General features: G+C 46.9%; 1 protein-coding gene across 7 annotated transcripts in view; it reads left to right on the plus strand.

Annotated features, from left to right (window-relative positions):
- Positions 1 to 221: 221 nt before the first annotated feature.
- ST3GAL5 (ST3 beta-galactoside alpha-2,3-sialyltransferase 5) overlaps positions 222 to 20658 on the plus strand; it is a 34120-nt gene continuing 13683 nt past the window's right edge. The window contains exon 1 of one of the 7 annotated variants that reach the window (XM_064448923.1): positions 222 to 563. The gene's annotated coding sequence lies outside the window, so the exon portion shown is untranslated. Of the gene's footprint in view, positions 564 to 13691; positions 13782 to 13944; positions 14039 to 20658 lie in introns of those variants that run through there. The other 6 variants (XM_064448924.1, XM_064448917.1, XM_064448925.1 and 3 more) reach the window with 6 other exon arrangements.

Consider the following 20658-nt stretch of genomic DNA (forward strand, 5'->3'; position numbering starts at 1 on the left):
GGTGGGGAAAATGTTTATTTCGTGAAATAACACGACAAAAGGCCGGTAGGCGGGTAGGAGGTGGCCTCCAGCCGCCGGCTCGGCGCTGCCCCCCCGCGGCCCCGGCCGGCGCAGGCCCCGCTCCCCCCCGCCCCGCTGCGGAGCCGCGCTCGGCCCCCATTGGCTGCGCTGCGCCACGTGCCGCGGCGCCCCCCGCCCCGTCCCCGCCGCCCCCCCCACCCCCCCCGTCTGGAGGTGGGGGTGTCGGGGAGGCCGGTGCGGCGGCGCGGGGCCTGCGGGTGCGGGGAGCTGATGGGGGCGCGGCGGTGCTGAGGGGGCTTTGCGCTCAGGAGCACCCCGGGAGCCTCTGTGGCTGCCGAAGAGGGTCTGAGGCGCAGCTGAGGCGTGAAAGCACCAACATTTGTGGGGGTGTGTTTTGAGGGGGCGACGAGTCCTGGAGATACTGACCGGAGGCCGCCGGGGTCACCCGGGCCAGGCCGCGGCGCCCACCCGCTGCGGTGTGGGGCTGAGGTGTCCGGGATGCGCCCGCCAGCGCCGGTGCTTCGAGGTGTCTCCCGGGGAAGGTGAGGAGACGCGGGGCCCGGGAGGTCTCCGGGCGGTAAGGTGGCGGCTGCGAGCTCTCCAGCAGATGGGCGATCTGCTGGAAGGCAGGTCTGTCTTGGGCCTCTCCTGGGGGGAGTGTAGCTGGGGCTGCTTCGAATTGTTCTTCTGAAATAAAACCGATAGGTTTCCGCTCATCTGCGGGTTGCAATGGCCTTTCTTTGGGTTATTTTCTTTTCCTCCTCAGGAGTGATGAAAATGCAAACCAGAAATTACTTCTGCTGTTGCTGCCAAAACCTTTTTTATCTTCTTCAGCACTACTCAGAAAAAAGAGTTGTGCTGAGCTGGTGGTTTTTTTTTTTCCCTATTTCAGTAGATAAGATCAAAATAAAAGGCTAATGGAGGAGAAGTGTTTATTTTGCACCTCTCTTTAGTTATGGAAATGAATGGGAAACGTTCATAAAATTACTGGAGGTAAATGGCTTTCCTGTGGTAAATGGCTGGCTTTGTCTCATTCCGAGAAAAAGGGTAAAGATAGATGCATATTTCTTACTTTTCTAAAGAAAACTTGTTGAGATCATGCTCATTATGCATCTAAAGTGGTTACATGTTTTTAAACGTAGTTTATGACAGGACTGGACAGATGCAGTTCAGAACTGGTGCGTGGTTTTCCTGCAAACCATGTTATGCCATCTGTTTTGCTGCAGCGAGGTTACTATCTCCCGTCTAGATCATGCAGCAGGAAACCTTGAGCTGTCTTCCAAGCTCTCTGCTAGCCGGACAAGAGGCAGCAAACACTGGGAATCTCATTGAAAGGTCAAAATGCACCTGGAGAGTTAGCACATGCAAGTGCTTTGGTGTGTTGGCCACTTCCTAAGGGCTGGTGAGAAACAGGCTCATCCTGCTTCTGGTTTCCTGGACCTTCTTGGGATTTAGCATCCTCCCTTCCGCAGAGTTTGATTAAATTGGCCACATGATTGTCAGGCAGTTAGGGGCAGGATGCAGGAGGACAAAGTGGGATAGCAGAAACTTCCTTTCACTGAGGAAAAGGGGCTAAAAATGTTTAAGTTTGCTTGCTTTGCATCCATCTGTTTAGGCGACAGATGCAGAATATGCTAAGATTGCTGCAGAGTTGGGCTGCTTGGAGGGTGGGTGATTTTGTTTAGATAAGAGAGCCTTGAAAACTTAAGTAGGTCTTGAGTTCTGATAAATGCTAGCTTACTGAACAAGACCCAGCCAATGCTTCAAACTTGTCATGGAGTGATTTTCAAATTACAAGTGAGTCTGAAGGAAATTTAAACACAGCAGATTCAAGCAAGTGCAGTGAGTGCATCCAGTCCTTCAAAACCGCACAATGGTAATTTGGACATAGGACTTCTGGATCATGGAGGAGTCTCCTCAGCTGCAGGCAGCTGTCTCCCATAAGGCCATTCAGAAATTACTAAGGGCTTCTTAAGACTTGTGTAGGCTGTTATTTTCTGTTACTGCCTTGGGAAGCCATGGAAAGGCTATTCCTTTGCTGTTCAGGAATCTTTTGATTGTAGTCCATATATATATTTATGACTACTTTTTTCCCTGTGCCTTAACATTGTCCTTTTGTTTGAATTGTTTGCTTCTGGATTTGGTGTTCATGTGTTTGGTGTATGTAAAGAGAGACTCTTAACCTGTCTTGCGAAGCTAGACGAGCTGAGCTCTGTTTGCCTTGGGAGCAGCTCTTCCTTCACCCATCCCACCAGCTCTCTGCAACCTGTTATGTCCTGAAGTATTGAATTCAGGGAATGGCAGGAGGATGTGCCAGGGGAGGGTTAGGCTGGATATTAGGAAGAGGTTCTTCCCCCAGAGGGTGATGGAGCACTGGAACAGGCTCCCCAGGGAGGCAGTCACGGTGCCAAGCCTGACACTATTCAAGAAGCACTTGGACAATGCCCTCAGAGATATGGTGTGAATTTGGGGCTGTCCTGTGCAGGGACAGGAGTTGGACTTGATGATCTTTGTGGGTCCCTCCCAACTCAGGACATTCAATGATTCAGACAGTAAGCACTAAAATTGGTCCCAGCAATGATCTTTACTATATTGCAATTTCCTTTTAAGCCTTTTCATCATGGGAGGCTTTTGGCGTCTCCTGTTTTGCTTCTGTATGCTCAAGTGTGATTTTTACCATGATCTCTTGGTGTGTTAAATGATACGGTGGTAAAAATGCTGCTGTACTATTAACATTGTTCCATAATTACCACTTGTTCAGTGCTTTTCTGCTGCATAGTTCAGATGTAATATGAAACATCTTGGCTGTGTAAGTCTGCTGGCATGTTTCCTTAGCCCAGTAAAGATTAACTCTATGTCCTGTCTTTTCTGGCCATTCTTCTAGGGAAGATTTATTCCTCAAACTTCCCATGCAAGGGGAAAGACCTAATTTGTTTTGGCTTCCTTGCAGGGGCTCAGAAATACCTTCCACTTGTGCTAGGTGAACCCACCCAGCTGGTGTTGGGTGATGTGCTGATACATGGTGCGCTCTTTTTTTTTTTTTTTTTCCCTCCTGGCTGGTGTGGCTGTTCCGCAAAGTACTGGAGCAGAGCAGTTCTTTCATGTATGCTGGGTCTGTGGGCCTGGGGAGGAGATGTGCTGTGGAAAGGAGCATGTGAGATGTGCATAGGAGGGGGTTTCTGAGTAGCAGCTGCCTGCTGTTATGCTGCAATTAATTCTCTCTGTGTGTTTGCTGCCTTCAGCAGATGCCAGGAGGAGTGGCTGACCTCAAGTTCTGAGCACCCTGAGCAGGCAGGCCACTGTTTCTTAGAGAAGTAACATAAGAGAAATCCCAGTTTTCCCATTTAAAAGGGGGGGGGGGGCACTCAAAAGCTTCCTCTGCAAGAAATAAATCTTTTAAATATCACACTGTTCACAACAGCAGCGCTTTAACTCACCTGTTTCTTCCTGCTTGGCTGGAACACTGACTTTCTGTGGCTCATGTGGCAGTCAGAAAAATTCCAAATTCAGATACTGTTTTCATCTGTTGCAAGATGTCATCTGTCCTCTTAAGGGTTGACGCACATCTTGTTGATATTTCTTGTTTAGGCATTGTGGATTTTTGCTGTTCCTCACTTTAGAGCCCCCTAAAGAGGTTTCACATAAAAGCTTAGAAAAGCTTGGAAAGCTTGACTAGAGAAGAGGGTGCCAAGGCAAAAGTGAAATCAAGAGGGTGATCCCTGTTATGAACATTGAACTGCCATTCAGATCCCCACTAAGAGTTCTTTGTCTATAACGTTATTTTAGCAGACACTATTAATATCCAAAAAGCTTCCTGTGAATGCTGCTGGAAGGGATGGTGTCACACCCTGAATATCTCTAAGCTGCTAATTGGACTGAACTTGAGCTGGAATAAATTTTTTGTGTTCAATCTGGATGACCCAAAGTTAAGAGCAAGTTAATAGCCTAGCTATATGTATCCTTCCTAAAGGAAAAGCCTGGGCAAATAGCCGCAATAACGTAAGGTTATTAATGATTTAATGAGTTAGTTGGTGATTGATGTTGCAAAGAGGATGAAGGACTGAGCCATTAAACAATTAGAAGAAAATGCAAGTAAAGCATCAAAGACAAGGAGGGAAAAATGCTGATGCCTATAAGGTACTGTTGCTTCTTGCTGGTATTCATGGATCCAGGCAAAATAATTTTCACCTGTGATCCTCTTTGTGCCCTTGAAGAGTGCCTGTCAACTGCTCTGAAATTTTCATTTACTTCTCATTTCGCTTTTGGCTAATTGTGTCCACAAGTGCAGGATTCAGTATTACGTTCTCATTTTCTGAGGAGACAGATCTTGACCAAATGAATTGCAGATTGTACAGATGACATTGGTTTTTACTTTTTATTGTCTGATTAAAAAGCCTTACCAGTCAAAGTTCATTTTGTAAGACACATTATATGCTACTGTAATCAATGTCCTGTTGTAGGTGCTTATAACCATATTATAGGTTAAACTTCTTTCTGCCATCAAGAATGTATTCTTTCTATTGACTTTATTAAATTAACCAAAACAACGGACTCTACTGTTCCTCAGAAAAGGCACATCTGGTAAATGCTTTTTTTCTTTCAATAGTAGTAGGTGCTAAGGAGATAATATTCAAAGAAAGTTTATCAAATATCTAAAAGTACCAGGTTTACTGTAGGGTTTATATAGTCGCAACAGAAGAAATAATTGACAGAAGTCTCTAATTTTTAACTTTAGTTCCAATTTTTCCTCTGGTGAGAAGCTGTCAATCTTTAATCTGCAATAGCACCTAGGCTGCTGGCTTGTCATGCTTTGTGACCGTTTCTGCTAGGAGGTGGTAGGATGATGATCAGAGGATTATCTGAAGTAAGACAAATATCCAACAGTTAGTACATTGCTACAGATCGTAACATGAGTGTCTCATGCCTCGAGTGTCCCTGATAAGTCTGCCTCAGATCTTTAATATCTCTGGAATTTTTCATGATGCTTGTGGTTTTAAGGAATTTTTGTCATGTCCATCGAATGAGAGTCTTAAAGAAGGTTTTTCAATGTTCGTTGTGTTATACAAAGAGATTTCCCAATCAGAAACGGTTCCTTTGGTATAACTTGTCTATTCCTCTTCTTTCCCCATTTTTCCTGAGTATTTTGTCACTGTGGGCAAATGGGCCCATTCAGATAAAGGCTTTTTACTTTCCTTGTGTAGGCTTGAAATCCAGTTTCAACATCTGGGCAGCTTTTCAGTTGGCTTTCTGTCATGGTTTAACCCCAGCCAGGAACTAAGCCCCACACAGCCGCTCACTCACTTCCCCCCCCAGTGGGATGGGGGAGAGAATTGGATGAGTAAAAGTGAGAAGACTCATGGGTTGAGATAAGAACAGTTTAATAATTGAAATAAGGAAAAAATATGATGATGATGATAATATACAAAGCAAGTGATGCAGATGCAATTGCTCATCACCCGCCGGCTGATGCCCAGCCCGTCCCCGAGCAGCCCCACGGCCAGCTCCCCCCAGCTCTATATGCTATATGGAATATCCCTTTGGGCAGTTGGGGTCAGCTGTCCTGGCTGTGCCCCCTCCTGGCTCCTTGTGCACCTCCTCACTGGCAGAGCATGGGAAGCTGAAAGGTCCTTGGCTTAGTTTTTGCTAAGCAGGGCTTACACTAAAACACCAGTGTGTTATCATGTTATTCTCATGCTAAATCCAAAACGCAGCACTCTACCAGCCACTGGGAAGAGAACTAACTCTATCCCAGCTGAAATCAGGACAGTATCCACCCCTTATTCTATACCATCTACATCATGCCTAGGTCCTGTACTTCCCAGTACATACCAATTAATCACCACCACTTTTCCTGTCTTTTGCTATGTACACACAGGTATCATTAGTCTATGGGTCATTCCTCTAAAATATCTGCTGGGTTGATTTAGTCCATGCCTTTGCACTCCATCTGTCATAACAGTCTTTCCGGGCAGGAGAAATGGTGTGTGGTGTTGGATCATTGCATGCTGAAGCAGCAGTGATGGAACCAGAACCCGCATTTTAATCAGTTTCATCAAAGTTCATTATTCATTAATCTGGGTGATCCTTACTGTAATATCATTGATATGGCATATAGTAGTGATGACACACAGTATTATATAGCAATTAACATCATACAATTCAGTTCGCTGGCTGTTTTCACCCAAACTCAAATCCCCTTGATATACACATTGGGCTTCCCCAACGTTTCACATAACCCGCTGAGTGCACCTGGATCCTCAAGCAAAAGCAGTCCCACAGATGGGTTTGCCTTTGCCTGTGGCATGAGTATTGCAGGCTGTCTTCCCCAGCAGATTTTTAATGTGCCCTACAGCGACTTTATCACCCTTTACAGTATGTAAGAGTTCTGATTGGGCAGGGGCAGCTCGATTGGCAGATCCCGTAGTGTTGTCTAACCAGGTGGCCTTTAATAAATGTGTATCCCAGTGTTTAAATGTTTCACCCCCCATTGCTTTCAGTGTAGTCTTTAGCAGCCCGTTGTACTGTTTGATTTTCCAGAGGCTGGTACATGGTAGGGGATGAGATACACCCACTCCACGCCGTGTTCTTTGGCACAGGCATCTATGAGGTTGTTTTGGAAAGGAGTCCTGTTGTCTGACTCAATTCTCTCTGGGGTGCCTTGTCGCCATAGCTCTTGTTATTCCAGGCCCAGGATAGTGTTCCAAGCAGTGGCATGGGATACGTTTCCAGCCAGCCAGTCGTTGCTTCCACCATTGTAAGCATGTAGTGCTTGCCTTGGCGGGTTTGTGGGAGTGTGATACAGTCAATCTGCCAGGACTCCCCATATTTATATTTCAGCCATCTTCCCCCATAGCACAGAGGCTTTACCAGCTTCACTTGCTTGATTGTGGCCCATGTTTCATATTCGTGGATAGCCTGCGCAATAGCGTCCATGGTCAAGTCCACCCCTCGATCACGAGCCCACCTGTATGTTGCATCTCTCCCTTGACGCCTGAGGTGTCATGGGCCCACCGAGCTAGAAATAGTTCACCCTTACGTTGCCAGTCCAGATCCACCTGAACCACTTCAATCTTGGCAGCCTGATCTCCCTGTCGGTTGTTCTGATGTTCTTCAGGGGCCCAACTCTTGGGGACGTGAGCATCCACGTGATGTACTTTCACAACCAGGTTCTCTACCTGGGCAGCAATATCTTGCCACAACGTGGTGGCCCAGATGGGTTTGCCTCTGCGCTGCCGGTTGCTCTGCTTCCACTGCTGCAGCCAGCCCCACAGGGCGTTTGCCACCATCCAGGAGTCAGTATAGAGGTAGAGCACTGGCCACTTCTCCTGTTCAGCAACGTCTAAGGCCACCTGGATGGCCTTTACCTCTACGAACTGGCTCAATTCACCTTCTCCTTCAGCAGTTTCTGTGACTCGTCATATAGGACTCCATACAGCAGCCTTCCATCTCCGGTGCTTTCCCACCAGGCGACAGGACCCGTCAGTGAACAGCGCATATTGCTTCTCATTTTCTGGCAGTTTGTTATACAGTGGGGCTTCTTCAGCACGTGTCTCCTCCTCCTCTGGTGATATTCCAAAGCCTTTGCCTTCTGGCTAGTCCATGATCACTTCCAAGATTCCTGAGTGACTGGGGTTTCCTACTCCAGCCCACTGGGTGATCAGTGCAGCCCATTTACTCCGTGTAGCATCAGTTGCGTGGTGTGTCGAGAGGACCTTTCCGTTGAACATCCAGCCCAGCACTGGCAGTCGGGGTGCCTGGAGGAGCTGTGCTTCAGTACCAACCACTTCTGAAAGCAGATTGAACCCCTTCCTATGCTGCCAATATCTCTTTTTCAGTTGGAGTATAGTGGGCTTCGGACCCTCTGTATCCCTGACTCCAACCCTAGAGGTCGACCTTGGGTCTCCCCTGGCGCTTTCTGCCAGAGGCTCCAGGTAGGGCCACTCTCCCTCGGTGCGGTGTAGAGCACGGTCTTTACATCTTGTCCTGCCCAGACTGGCCCAAGGGCTACTGCATGAACTACCTCCTGTTTAATTGTTGTTGCTCAGGGCCCCAGTCAGTGAATGAGCTCATGGATGGGAATCGGGGAGTCTCGGTTGGTGCAATATTGCCGCCGGTGCACTGGTGCGGTGGCGATCGGCACCTGTTGTTCTTTGACCCTCAGCAGCCCCACAACAGGATGGTCCTTCGAGAGGCCGGGCAAGGTAGGCAACTGTTTAATTTCCTCTGTCTCCAAGGCAGCTACACCAAAAGCCCACCGGTACCCTTTTGGGTCCTTGAAGTACCCTCCCCTGCGGTAGTCTATGCCAAGGATGCACGGAGCCTCTGGGCCAGTCGCAATGGGGTGCTTTTGCCACTCGTTCCCAGTTAGGCTCACTTTGGCCTCCAGTAGAGTTAGCTCTTGGGATCCCCCTGTCACTCCAGCAACACTGATGGGTTCTGGCCCTGTAGAGCTTGATGGCATTAGGGTGCACTGTGCACTGGTGTCCGCTAGAGCCTTATACTCCTGTGGGTGGGATGTGCCAGGCCATCGGATCCACACAGCCCAGTAAACCTGGTTGGCCCTTTCCTCCACTGGGCTGGAGGCAGGGCCCTTCTAGTCCCGATCATGGTCATACTATTCATTACTCACTTCTTAAAAATGTGAATCAGGAGTGCATTTATTAAGATTGGAAGTAAGGTCAGACCTTCTACTCTGTCTTGGGACCTGTTCACTGGGAACTCAATCAACAATCTTCCTGGAAGAACCCCCTTTTTCAGTTGGGTTTTGTTGCAGCTTACGTACCTGTGCCTCTAAGGCTGTTGTAGATTTTCAATCCCACTTCCTCGTGTCCCCTCTGTGGTCACGCAGATGCAACCATAGGGTGGCTGTGTAGGCCTGAGTAGCTTTCCTTTTTGGTTTTGTATTTAAGACAGACTCTGTGTTTTGGATGAAGAAAAATACCTTCAATCCATTGCAGTTGTAGTGGTTTTACTGTACAGCTTTTGCAACTGCGCAGTCCTCTCTGTATAATAGGTTGCACAACTAACTATCTCCAGCTTTAGCTTTTTTATTCTTTGTGTTATCATTTTTCACTGTGAATATTACTGGGACAGGGCTTGGTCCACTCTTAATTTAAAACAAATATTAAAAATAGTTTATTATGATTTTTTTAAATAGGGTAGAGATTATTTGCAAAAATAATTTCATAATGGTTTGTTGTTTCTAATGAAGGGATGATGAAGTTTGAAAGCGTAGGAAGGATATGAAGGTATTATATGTTGATTAGGAGGCTTGGGAGGGAGAGTCCTGGGGGAGGTATACCCCTGGGGGACTTGAGGACTGCCTGTGCCAGAGGAGGTAAGCTGGTAAGAAGCAGAGAGCACCAGAGGAAACCCACTGAGAATCACAGAGGAGCTGCAGACAGAAACTGTTATGCATGTGACCCCAAGCTCCTGCACTGCGTGTCGCCTCCCCAGAGGTGTTGGGGTGGGCTCCGTGTAACCTGTAGCAAAAATAAGGGAAATTGAGACAAGGAGGGGAGATAGAGAAGTGTTTGCCTTAAGTTTAGCCTGTGAAGGGGGAAGCAAAGGTGTTTACTCATGGGTTAAATTGGTTGCCTTCTTTTTATCAATATTAGAATTGGTGATCAGAAGTTGTATTAATTGGCAATAAATCGTATTACTTAAAAATTCCCAAGTCAAGACTGTTTTACTCATTAGAGAGAGTTGAACAGGTTTAGAGGATGTGGGAGGCAACTGGGAGAGTTTTATACTGATTTCTGAATCATGTTTTTTAATTACTTTCTTAACAGAAGATAAGTTACATTTTTCATATTCTCAGGTTTCTTCAAGTGAGAGGCTCTGCTTAGCAGATGGCTCTTAAACAATTTTTTACATCTGTTTAAAAACAAAAAGCACAAAACCCCACAAAAACTACTAATTAACCTTTTGTTTCTTTTTTTACATCTCAGCACTTACGTTTGATCTCTGTGGGTTTCAGTACTGCAGAAGCAAACAAAATTAATCTTAACTATAAATTTTACCAAACCATTTTTCATGTTGTTAGATAAATTAACAGCCTTCTATTCAAATATTATCAGTCTTGAAAGCCCTTATGAAAATTAACATCTCATGCATTTGGTCGATAACAAGGATAGATTAAAATGTGTAATATTTTTATGGGCACAGCTCTCGCAAGTAATCACAGACATTGGTGTTGTAGTTGTGTCCTGGTTTTGGCTGGGATAAAGCTAATTTTCTTCCCAGTAGCTGGTATGGGGCTCTGTTTTGGATTTAGTATGGGAATATTGTGATAACACACTGGTGTTTTAGTTGTTGCGAAGCAGTGCTTATACTAAGCCAAGGACCTTTCAGCTTCCCATGCTCTGCCAGTGAGGAGGTGCACAAGGAGCCAGGAGGGGGCACAGCCAGGACAGCTGACCCCAACTGCCCAAAGGGATATTCCATACCATGTGACATCATGCTCAGCATATAGAGCTGGGGGGGAGCTGGCCAGGGCACAGCGATCGCTGCTCGGGGACGGGCTGGGCATCAGCCGGTGGGTGATGAGCAATTGCATCTGCATCATTTGCTTTGTATATTATTATTGTTGTTATTTTTGTATTTCATTTGAATTATTAAACTGTTCTTATCTCAACCCATAAGTTGTATTTTTTGTCTTTTGCCCATTTTTACTCATCCAATTCTCTCCCCCATCCCACTGGGGGGGAAGTGAGTGAGTGGCTGTGTGGGGCTTAGTTCCTGGCTGGGGTTAAACCATGACAAGTTGACACTTTGTCTCATCTGTTTTCCCCAGATGTGTCCCAGGAAACAATCTGTAATTGGTTTAAGTTTTCTTAAATGTACTCTTCTAACTTCTTGCATAAAGTGTTGCAGTATGTCTGTGGGTCTTTTTGTTGTTTTAACAAGTCTGGGAACAGGAAGTTCTCCAGAACTAATCACTGATGATGTGCACATCTCAATGCAGAGTATCTTGCTCAAGTTGTGAAAACACCTTCTCTGATTTTAACTTCACCTTTTTTTAAAAAAAACACAAATGTAGCTCAAAACTAAGTAACTTTCATTTTATCATTTACTGTTTTTGAAAGTATGTTCCATAAGTAATTTGTGTACCTGATTTATAGAAAGGGACATGAAATGAGCAGGTCTTTTTAGGTGTTTTTGCATTATATTTTACCTTCTGTTTCACTGCCTGCTCAAGCTTTGTTGCTTTTGATTAGCAATTCCTTTTATACACATGTGACTTTCCATTTTCAGCTGCTGTGGGTTTTACACTGCAACCTTCTTGATCTTGCTGCATGAACTTCAAAGGCTGCATTGTGCAGCAAGATGGACTGTGTTGCAGATGACTCATAAGGCTGTCTGTTTCTACTGCTTCTGGTGGTACTGTGAGAAGGAAAGTTGTTAAAGATTTTTCAGCTCCTAGGAACTTCAGGTGTAGTCCAAGATCATGTAGTGCTAGATGCTCTACAACTGTAGGACAGAAGATGCCTCTTGTCCTGCTGGGTTTTTGTCGGTGGCCTGCCTATGGTAGCTTTCCCACAGGCTTTGGTAAGAGCCTGTAAAGTTGTGGGTTGCAGATAACAGCCCATGTGCTGTTATCTTGTGCCCATGTACTTGAGTAGATAGGGGGATAAGCCTCGACATGAAGAGTTACTGACTGACAGTAAGTGTCTGTGCTGGTGCTTCCTCAGTGGCTCTGGTCCTTGCCTGCACAGGCAGTTATTTTGGAATGGTAACTGCCCATGTAAAATGCTGGGCTCAGCCATGGTGGCTGTTAACTGGACCTCGGTATGTGCGGAGACAAGAATGTGCTTGAACTGGTAGGGCGAAGGGGGTAGGTGGAAACATCCCCTGCGTGGGGTTATGGTTCTGGGGGCTTAATGAGAGGATGGTGAGGGAGGTGGGCATATGCCTCATTCTGCACTCATAGGCAGGCTGGTCTGGTCCTGCCTCTGTGCTTGGTAATGCTGTTGACACTCAAATGATGGGGGTAAGAGTCCTTGTCTTTGGGTAAAATCAGATGTGGTACATAACCAAACGCAGTTTTTCAGGGTGTGGCAGTGGGTCATGTACAGCTCAACACATGCTGCTTTTTAGTTTTTAGCATTCCCACATAAAAAGACATCCTGAAGACTTAAATTAATTGCTTCTGAAATATTCCAAGTGAGGAAATGTTGTCTGCTTAAGAATAACAATGAGACAAAAGTAAATTATGGTTAAAAGAATAACACCACAAAAAGCTTTGGAGTGTGTTCCTACTGATGGACAATTTAGCTTTTGCAGCAGCTTTACGCAGATCGCTTAAGTTCAGTAGATGAAAAGCAAATTTAAGTCCCTTGAGTCCTCAGTAATTACACCACAATGAGTAGCTATGGAAATGTCAATGCAAAATGTGATTGTAATAGAGCACTACTACTGAGACATCTTTTGTATGTAAATTGAGACATTTGCATTTATGGCTTCCAAAACAGCTGTAGCACTGCCCCTTTCTGAAAGGGTGTAGTGGTGTTTGGCAGTGGTGTTTGAATGCAACAACAACAAAATCTGGATGATATAGGCATAGCTTGTCTTTGGTGCTTGGTTTCTTAACTGCCATTGTTCTCTTTGTAAACTTATAGATTATTTTTTTCTTTTGAAGCTTAGGAAGCCTGTGGGAAGGGCTGGCTCTCAGGTGCTTGTTACTGCTGGCCTTGATCTTTTGAGCACTCTTACACCATTCCAGCCAGTGAAAGGTGCTTATTGATTTAGGTAAGAGTGTAGGATCAAACCCTGAGTAATTTTCAAAAAGTGCTCTGCTGCACAGGTGTATTTTGACTTGATCAGTCTGTCTATCGATGTGTCATATATATAGACTTGATCAAGAAAGGATTCATCTGAAGTAAACAGAACTAACAAAAGTCAGCCTGAAATACTGTTGCAAATGAATTGAAAACTGACATTATTTCAGTTATGTAAACAAATTAAACAAAAGCATGGAGCATACTAAGTACTGAGAGGTGGACTCAGAAAGGATGTTCTGAGGTAATTAAATTCTTTGTGTTTTCCTGTTCCTTTTTGCACATCCAGGATGACTGAAGCAACTGTTTGGAGATGACTTCCCTCAGACGGAGGAAGACTTTCTGATAGCACTCGTTTATTGCAGTCTTGTATTCTTCATTAATCCCCTTCTGTCTTCATTGCTTTCTACCTCTTCAGTTCCTTCTCCATCGTTCAGATCTCTTGCAGTCTTCCCTTTTCTTTGTTTTGAAAAGCCTCATGAAAAGTGCATCTGTTGTAGGATCTCTGCATACAATTCTGTAGTAGGAAATTCTCACCCTTGGAAATTATTAAAAGCATGCTGTTTGCAGAGCACTCTTCTTTGGTAATTTATAGAGCAGAGGAGATTGGTTGTGTCGTTCCATGCTGCAGAATGATTCCAGCAGTATGTTAGTGCCATTAGGCAATAAAAAGTTTTATATATATTGAGCAGTCTTTGTGCTGGTTTTGGCTGAGAAAGAATTAATTCTCTTCACTGTAGCACCTGTAGGAGTCAGGGACCTTCCCAGCTTCCCATGCTCTGCCATGTGGGCAAGAGGCCAGGAGGGGCGGGGCCACAGCCAAGACAGCTGACCCCAGCTGGCCAATGGGATGTTCATTCCATACCATGTGACACCATGACCAGTATATTAACTGGGCCAGCTGGCGTGCCGGCAGCGGTTGTGGCTCAGGGACTGGCAGCATTGGGTTGGTGGGCAGTGAGCGGTGAGCGGCTGTGTCAGGTGCAGTTTGTTTTAGTTGTTCATTCCCCCTGCCTCTGGGTTTTGTGCTTCTCTCGTTGTTTTCCTTTCCATTGAATTTTTGTTGCTGCTGTTGTTAATTATTAAACTGTTCTTATCTCAACCCATGTGCTTTAACCCTTCTGATTCTCTCCCCCATCCTGCGGCGGTGGAGCGAGCGAGCAGCTGTGTGGGGCTGAGTTGCCGGCTAAACCACAGCAGTCTCTTTTGGCGCCCAACTTGGGCTCAGAGGGTTTGAAGTAATAACTGTTGCTGGTCACAGCACCATGTTCTTGTTTTTGCAGTTAGTGATAAAGGTTGGTGTGGGTTTGTTTAGTCTGCTGTGTTCTGCCGTGATTAGTGATGTTCTGCCTAAGAGGTTTGTTATGCAAACACTGGTTTTCAGCTTTATCTGGTATTTGGGGTTTTTGCTGGAACCGTTACTGTACTTTGGATCCCACCTTGTTGAGGCAATTGGCAATTATACCTACTCCTCTGAGAGATTTTATATGGAAAGAATACAGAATGGTATCTTTGCTACTTTCTTCTACGATGTCTCCACCTTTATTGCAACAACTCTTTTGTATCTTGAACATCCTTGGGTAGTTAAGATATACTTATTGTTAGTTTTTGGGCATGTTGTTTCAGTTTTGATTAAGGTTAGAAAGCAACTTAAGAATATCACTCAGAGATCTGCCGCAAGGCTTGATAGTTACGAGTGGCAGGGCATGTGGGATAGCATGGGCAAATACCTAGGGCAGTGGGCACCTCCAGTGTTTTGGAGCTTTACCCCTGAACAACTGCAGAATCCTGAAAAACTAGTAGAATATTTGGAGAAAGTACGTTGTTACGCTGGGAACTCCAGAGAGACACAGATAACTGCAACGTGCTGGGGCCTGGCCCGTGTGTACCAAGCCCTGTTCAACAGTATTCAGTGCTTCCAAGGGGAAGAGAAGGTCTCTGGATTGAAGGACAAAGTGACGGGCAGTGTGGTCACTCCAACCCCAATGACAGGCACTGCTGCCACGCAAACCCTCAGGACAAGTACTGTGGCTACTCAAACCTCATGACAGGCACTGGAGCTGAATGAGAATCAACCCATGCCAGTATCGGTCGCCCCCATACACAAGATGAAATCTTGGAAGCAGAAGTCAACCCGTTTAGAAGCGGATGATGAATAATCAGGGCCATCATGATAAGAAGAGGCGGAAGAAGTTATAAATGAAACAGAGACTACCTGATCCCTGCCCTTGAGTGAGTCATAAGATATGTGAAAAGATTTTGGCCGTTGTCTAGGTGAGCAAATTGCCACCTGGCTGCTCCGATGCTGGGATAATGGGGCCAGTACCATGGAATCAGAGGGGAAGGAAGCCAAACAACTGGGATCCCTTTCTGGGGAAGGGGGCATTGACAAAACAATTGGAAAAGGGACACAAGCCCTCAGCCTCTGGAGGCGACTTCTGTCCAGAGTGAAGGAAAGGTTTCCCTTCAAAGATGTTACATATCGCCTAGGAAAATAGACAACCATGGAGAAAGGCATGCAGTATCTAAGGGTATTAGCTGTGCTTCAGGTGATTTATGGTGACCTGGACAATCAACAGTCATCCAAAGATCCAGATGAAGCCCAGTGCACACGACCTATGTGGTGGAAGTTTGTACAGAGCTTACCATCCTCATATGCAAACTCATTGGCAGTAATGTCCTGGAGAGATAATGAGGCACCAGCAGTGGAAGAGGTGATTGATAGACTCTGGGATTATGAAGGAAATATCTCTTCCTCCCTTGTCTCTGCTGTGGAGAAACTATCCTGAGAGGTCCAGCAACTCAAAGAAGATATGTTCTGCTCCCCACCTCTACAGTGTAGTGTATCAGCTGTTAGGAATAAGCGTCCTCTGGCTCAAAGGAGGGGATACAAAACATGGGCCGCCCTATGGTTCTACCTGCATGAGAGGACATGAGGTGGTGGGATGGCAAGCCTACCTCGATTCTAGAGGCACGGGTGCGTGAACTGCAAGGAAGAACAATCACTCAGGGAGGTTCTTCCAGGAGAGCTGCTGCTAGAGTTCCCAGTGAGCAAGTCTCCAGACAAAGGAGTAGAAGTACTGATTTTATTTCTGAACTTAATAGAGGGATTCTTGATTCACATTTACAGGAAGTGAGTTGTGAATGCCATGATCAAGACTAGAGAGGTCCTGCCTCCAGCCCAGTGGAGGAAAGGGCCAACCAGGTTTACTGGGCTGTGTGGATCCGATGGCCTGGCACATCCCACCCACAGGAGTATAAGGCTCTAGCGGACACCAGTGCACAGTGCACCCTAATGCCATCAAGCTCTACAGGGCCAGAACCCATCAGTGTTGCTGGAGTGACAGGGGGATCCCAAGAGCTAACTCTACTGGAGGCCAAAGTGAGCCTAACTGGGAACGAGTGGCAAAAGCACCCCATTGCGACTGGCCCAGAGGCTCCGTGCATCCTTGGCATAGACTACCTCAGGGGAGGGTACTTCAAGGACCCAAAAGGGTACCGGTGGGCTTTTGGTGTAGCTGCCTTGGAGACAGAGGAAATTAAACAGTTGCCTACCTTGCCCGGCCTCTCGAAGGACCATCCTGTTGTGGGGCTGCTGAGGGTCAAAGAACAACAGGTGCCGATCGCCACCGCAACAGTGCACCGGCGGCAATATTGCACCAACCGAGACTCCCCCATTCCCATCCATGAGCTCATTCACTGACTGGGGCCCTGAGCAACAACAATTAAACAGGAGGTAGTTCATGCAGTAGCCCTTGGGCCAGTCTGGGCAGGACAAGATGTAAAGACCGTGCTCTACACCGCACCGAGGGAGAGTGGCCCTACCTGGAGCCTCTGGCAGAAAGCGCCAGGGGAGACCCAAGGTCGACCTCTAGGGTTGGAGTCGGGGATACAGAGGGTCCGAAGCCCACTATACTCCAACTGAAAAAGAGATATTGGCAGCATAGGAAGGGGTTCAATCTGCTTTCAGAAGTGGTTGGTACTGAAGCACAGCTCCTCCAGGCACCCCGACTGCCAGTGCTGGGCTGGATGTTCAACGGAAAGGTCCTCTCGACACACCACGCAACTGATGCTACACGGAGTAAATGGGCTGCACTGATCACCCAGTGGGCTGGAGTAGGAAACCCCAGTCACTCAGGAATCTTGGAAGTGATCATGGACTAGCCAGAAGGCAAAGGCTTTGGAATATCACCAGAGGAGGAGGAGACACGTGCTGAAGAAGCCCCACTGTATAACAAACTGCCAGAAAATGAGAAGCAATATGCGCTGTTCACTGACGGGTCCTGTCGCCTGGTGGGAAAGCACCGGAGATGGAAGGCTGCTGTATGGAGTCCTATATGACGAGTCACAGAAACTGCTGAAGGAGAAGGTGAATTGAGCCAGTTTGTAGAGGTAAAGGCCATCCAGGTGGCCTTAGACGTTGCTGAACAGGAGAAGCGGCCAGTGCTCTACCTTTATACTGACTCCTGGATGGTGGCAAACGCCCTGTGGGGCTGGCTGCAGCAGTGGAAGCAGAGCAACCGGCAGCGCAGAGGCAAACCCATCTGGGCCACCACGTTGTGGCAAGATATTGCTGCCCAGGTAGAGAACCTGGTTGTGAAAGTACATCACGTGGATGCTCACGTCCCCAAGAGTTGGGCCCCTGAAGAACATCAGAACAACCGACAGGGAGATCAGGCTGCCAAGATTGAAGTGGTTCAGGTGGATCTGGACTGGCAACGTAAGGGTGAACTATTTCTAGCTCGGTGGGCCCATGACACCTCAGGCGTCAAGGGAGAGATGCAACATACAGGTGGGCTCGTGATCGAGGGGTGGACTTGACCATGGACGCTATTGCGCAGGCTATCCATGAATATGAAACGTGGGCCACAATCAAGCAAGTGAAGCTGGTAAAGCCTCTGTGCTATGGGGGAAGATGGCTGAAATATAAATATGGGGAGTCCTGGCAGATTGACTGTATCACACTCCCACAAACCCGCCAAGGCAAGCACTACATGCTTACAATGGTGGAAGCAACGACCGGCTGGCTGGAAACATATCCCGTGCCCCATGCCACTGCTTGGAACACTATCCTGGGCCTGGAATAACAAGAGCTATGGCGACACGGCACCCCAGAGAGAATTGAGTCAGACAACAGGACTCCTTCCTAAAACAACCTCATAGACGCCTGTGCCAAAGAACACGGCGTGGAGTGGGTGTATCTCATCCCCTACCATGCACCAGCCTCTGGCGGCATTGGGTCGGTGGGTGGTGTGTTCAAATTTATACTTCTGCCCAGCCGTGTGTGCGGAGATATGTGGGACTGACAGATGTTTTGCCTGTTGTGTGTTGTAACTTAGCCATATGCAGTGTTCAGTAATCACATCCATGCAGGAAGTCATCCATGCCAGTGAGTGATCCCCTTCCATTTGGCAAACAGTGCTGAGTGCCCTTTGTTTGTGCTGGTCTGAGCCGGTCTCCTCTGAGGTGATCTGTCTGTTGGTGCCCTATGTAGTACGCTGAGCAATCCTGGAGTTTCCACATGGTGTACTGGCCTCATTCATGCAGCTTTGCAGTGTTTTCTAATGCCGTTGGTTTTGTGTGACTGTGCTGGCAGGCTCCATGAGCAGGGGCTGCTCCCTGTGTGCACTAGCAATGTGATCTCTGTGGATACCTGTCGTCTCCAAGATGTGTTGGTATGAAGGTACCGGGTCCCTGGTAGCAATGAGGGGTTGTCGTGGTTTAACCACAGGCAGCAATGAAGAGCCATAGAGCCGCTTGCTCGCTCCCCTCCTAGTGGGATGGGGGAGAGTATTGGAAGAGTAAAAGTTAGAAAACTCCTGGGTTGAGATCAAGGCAGTTTAATGGGTAGAGCAAAAGCTGTGCATGTGAGCAAAGCAAACCAAGGGTTTCATTCACTGCTGCCCACGGGCAGGCAGGGGCTCAGCAATCTCCAGGAAAGCAGGGATCTATCACACGTTATGGTGACTGGGGAAGACAAATGCCATCACTCCGAACATCCCCCCTTCTTTCTTCCCCCAGCTTTGTATGCTGAGCATGATGTCACATGGTGTGGGACATCCCTAGGTCAGTTGGGGTCAGCTGTCCTGGCTGTGTCCCCTCCCAGCTTCTGTACCTCCTCAGTGGCAGAGTATGAGGAAATGGAAAAGTCCTTGACTTGTTGCTAAGCATTGCTTATACTAACTAACATATCAGTGTGTTATCACATTATTCTCACACTAAATCCAGAAAATAGCACTGTACCAGCTACTGGGAAGAAAATTAACTCTATCCCAGCCAAAACCAGGGCAGGGGTGCTTAGCTGTCTTGCCTGTGTAGTGTTGGCAGGAAGGACGTGTGTCACACCTGGAATATAAGGTGACTGTGCAAGTCCTGCTGGATCAGCACCGGACATCCCAAGACAGAGCAGCTCAGCTTGGTGATCTGTAACTGGCACTAGGGTATGGTCCTTGTAACAAATTTTTCCTGATGCACGCTAGGCCTTTACCTGTGAGGACTTGACTGATTTCCTGCAAATCTTAGCTGAGAGGAAAAGGGATGCGTAATGTGGATGCCTGGGGTGGTGGTGTCAGCACCCAGTTTTGTTCCTCAGTGCTGATTTTCAGTGGTATAGATGCAGCTAGTAAAGATAAAGTGTTGCTCTGAGAAGAGGATGAGCTTGTAAGGCTTGATAGGTTCACTGTTACCTGCTGCTGGTGTCCTGACACACTGTGTGGGAGACTAGAGCTGGATTTGATTTCCAGCTTAACTGCTAGCATCCTGGGGGACCTTGGGTTTTGGTTTAGCCTGTTCCAAAACAGGTGTAATGGTACTGACTTTGGTTTGTGCAGTGTTTTCAGATCTCCTAAAACGTGGTGTTTAAGGTATTGCTGCTTTGTGACAAAGGCCTACAAATGGGTGTGACAGCTCGGAGAGTCTGTGCAATTAATCACTACAGCTAGGTGTGTAATTTGAGGTTCTTGGTAGTATCATAATACCTCAAACATAGGTACCTTGGTTAAGTGAAGTTTTCTGCTGGCAAAAAAGCAGTAGGCTTCCCCCCCCTCCCCCCGCAGTGGTCTGTTTTGTGGGTTATGACCACTAGCACGTGACTCTAGAAAGTATCACTTAACTGTTTGCACTTCAAAGGACTTACGATGCTGGTGTTGATCTTATCTCCTTGTTCTGTCTCACAACGGTTTGTGGCTGTTGACCTTCCACCATGCACAACTGAGAAATGATGCATGACTGTGCATGACTGACTTTGAGTCATATACTGAATTAGATATTCCTGAAATTTCAGTGGGCTGGATTTGAGATCTGGAGGGGGTGCTTCTGTCTCATCAGCTCCTTTGTCCTGGTGTTTAAGAACATCAGTTGTTTGTCCAAACAAACAGTGTTTTAAAGTGGCAGTACAGGCTAGTTCAGATGGGTCATATCAGCACATAAAGTAAAAGGAGGCAGAGCACACAAGAGAATGTGGAAGATCATCCCTAGATAAAAGCCCTGCTTTTTTAAAAAGTTCTTATGATAGAGCTCTTGGCAAGAGAACAGAAGAGTGCAAACATCTTTGCAGTGGAGAGTAGAGAGGGTTCAGCACCGAGATCAAAGGGAACAAGGAAGGCTGAAATCCTCTATTGTGGAGGACCAGGCTGCGCCCTTCCATGGTTGGCTGATCAAAGGGAGTGCAGCGCTGGGGAGTTGGTAAGGCAGCAAAAACCCCTGCCTGTATCCCTTCTCCTTTCAGGGCAAAACCAGCAGCTCATATGGGTAGGCTGTGCATGGCATTTCCTTGTTTGCTCACATCTTGGGTTAATGGCAGCAGACTGAGAGAAGTTGATGTGTCACACAGTATTTTTCTTTCCAGAATCAGGATTGA

This window comes from Phalacrocorax carbo, chromosome 4 (genome assembly GCF_963921805.1).
Source record: "Phalacrocorax carbo chromosome 4, bPhaCar2.1, whole genome shotgun sequence".
Classification (NCBI taxonomy): Eukaryota; Metazoa; Chordata; class Aves; order Suliformes; family Phalacrocoracidae; genus Phalacrocorax; species Phalacrocorax carbo.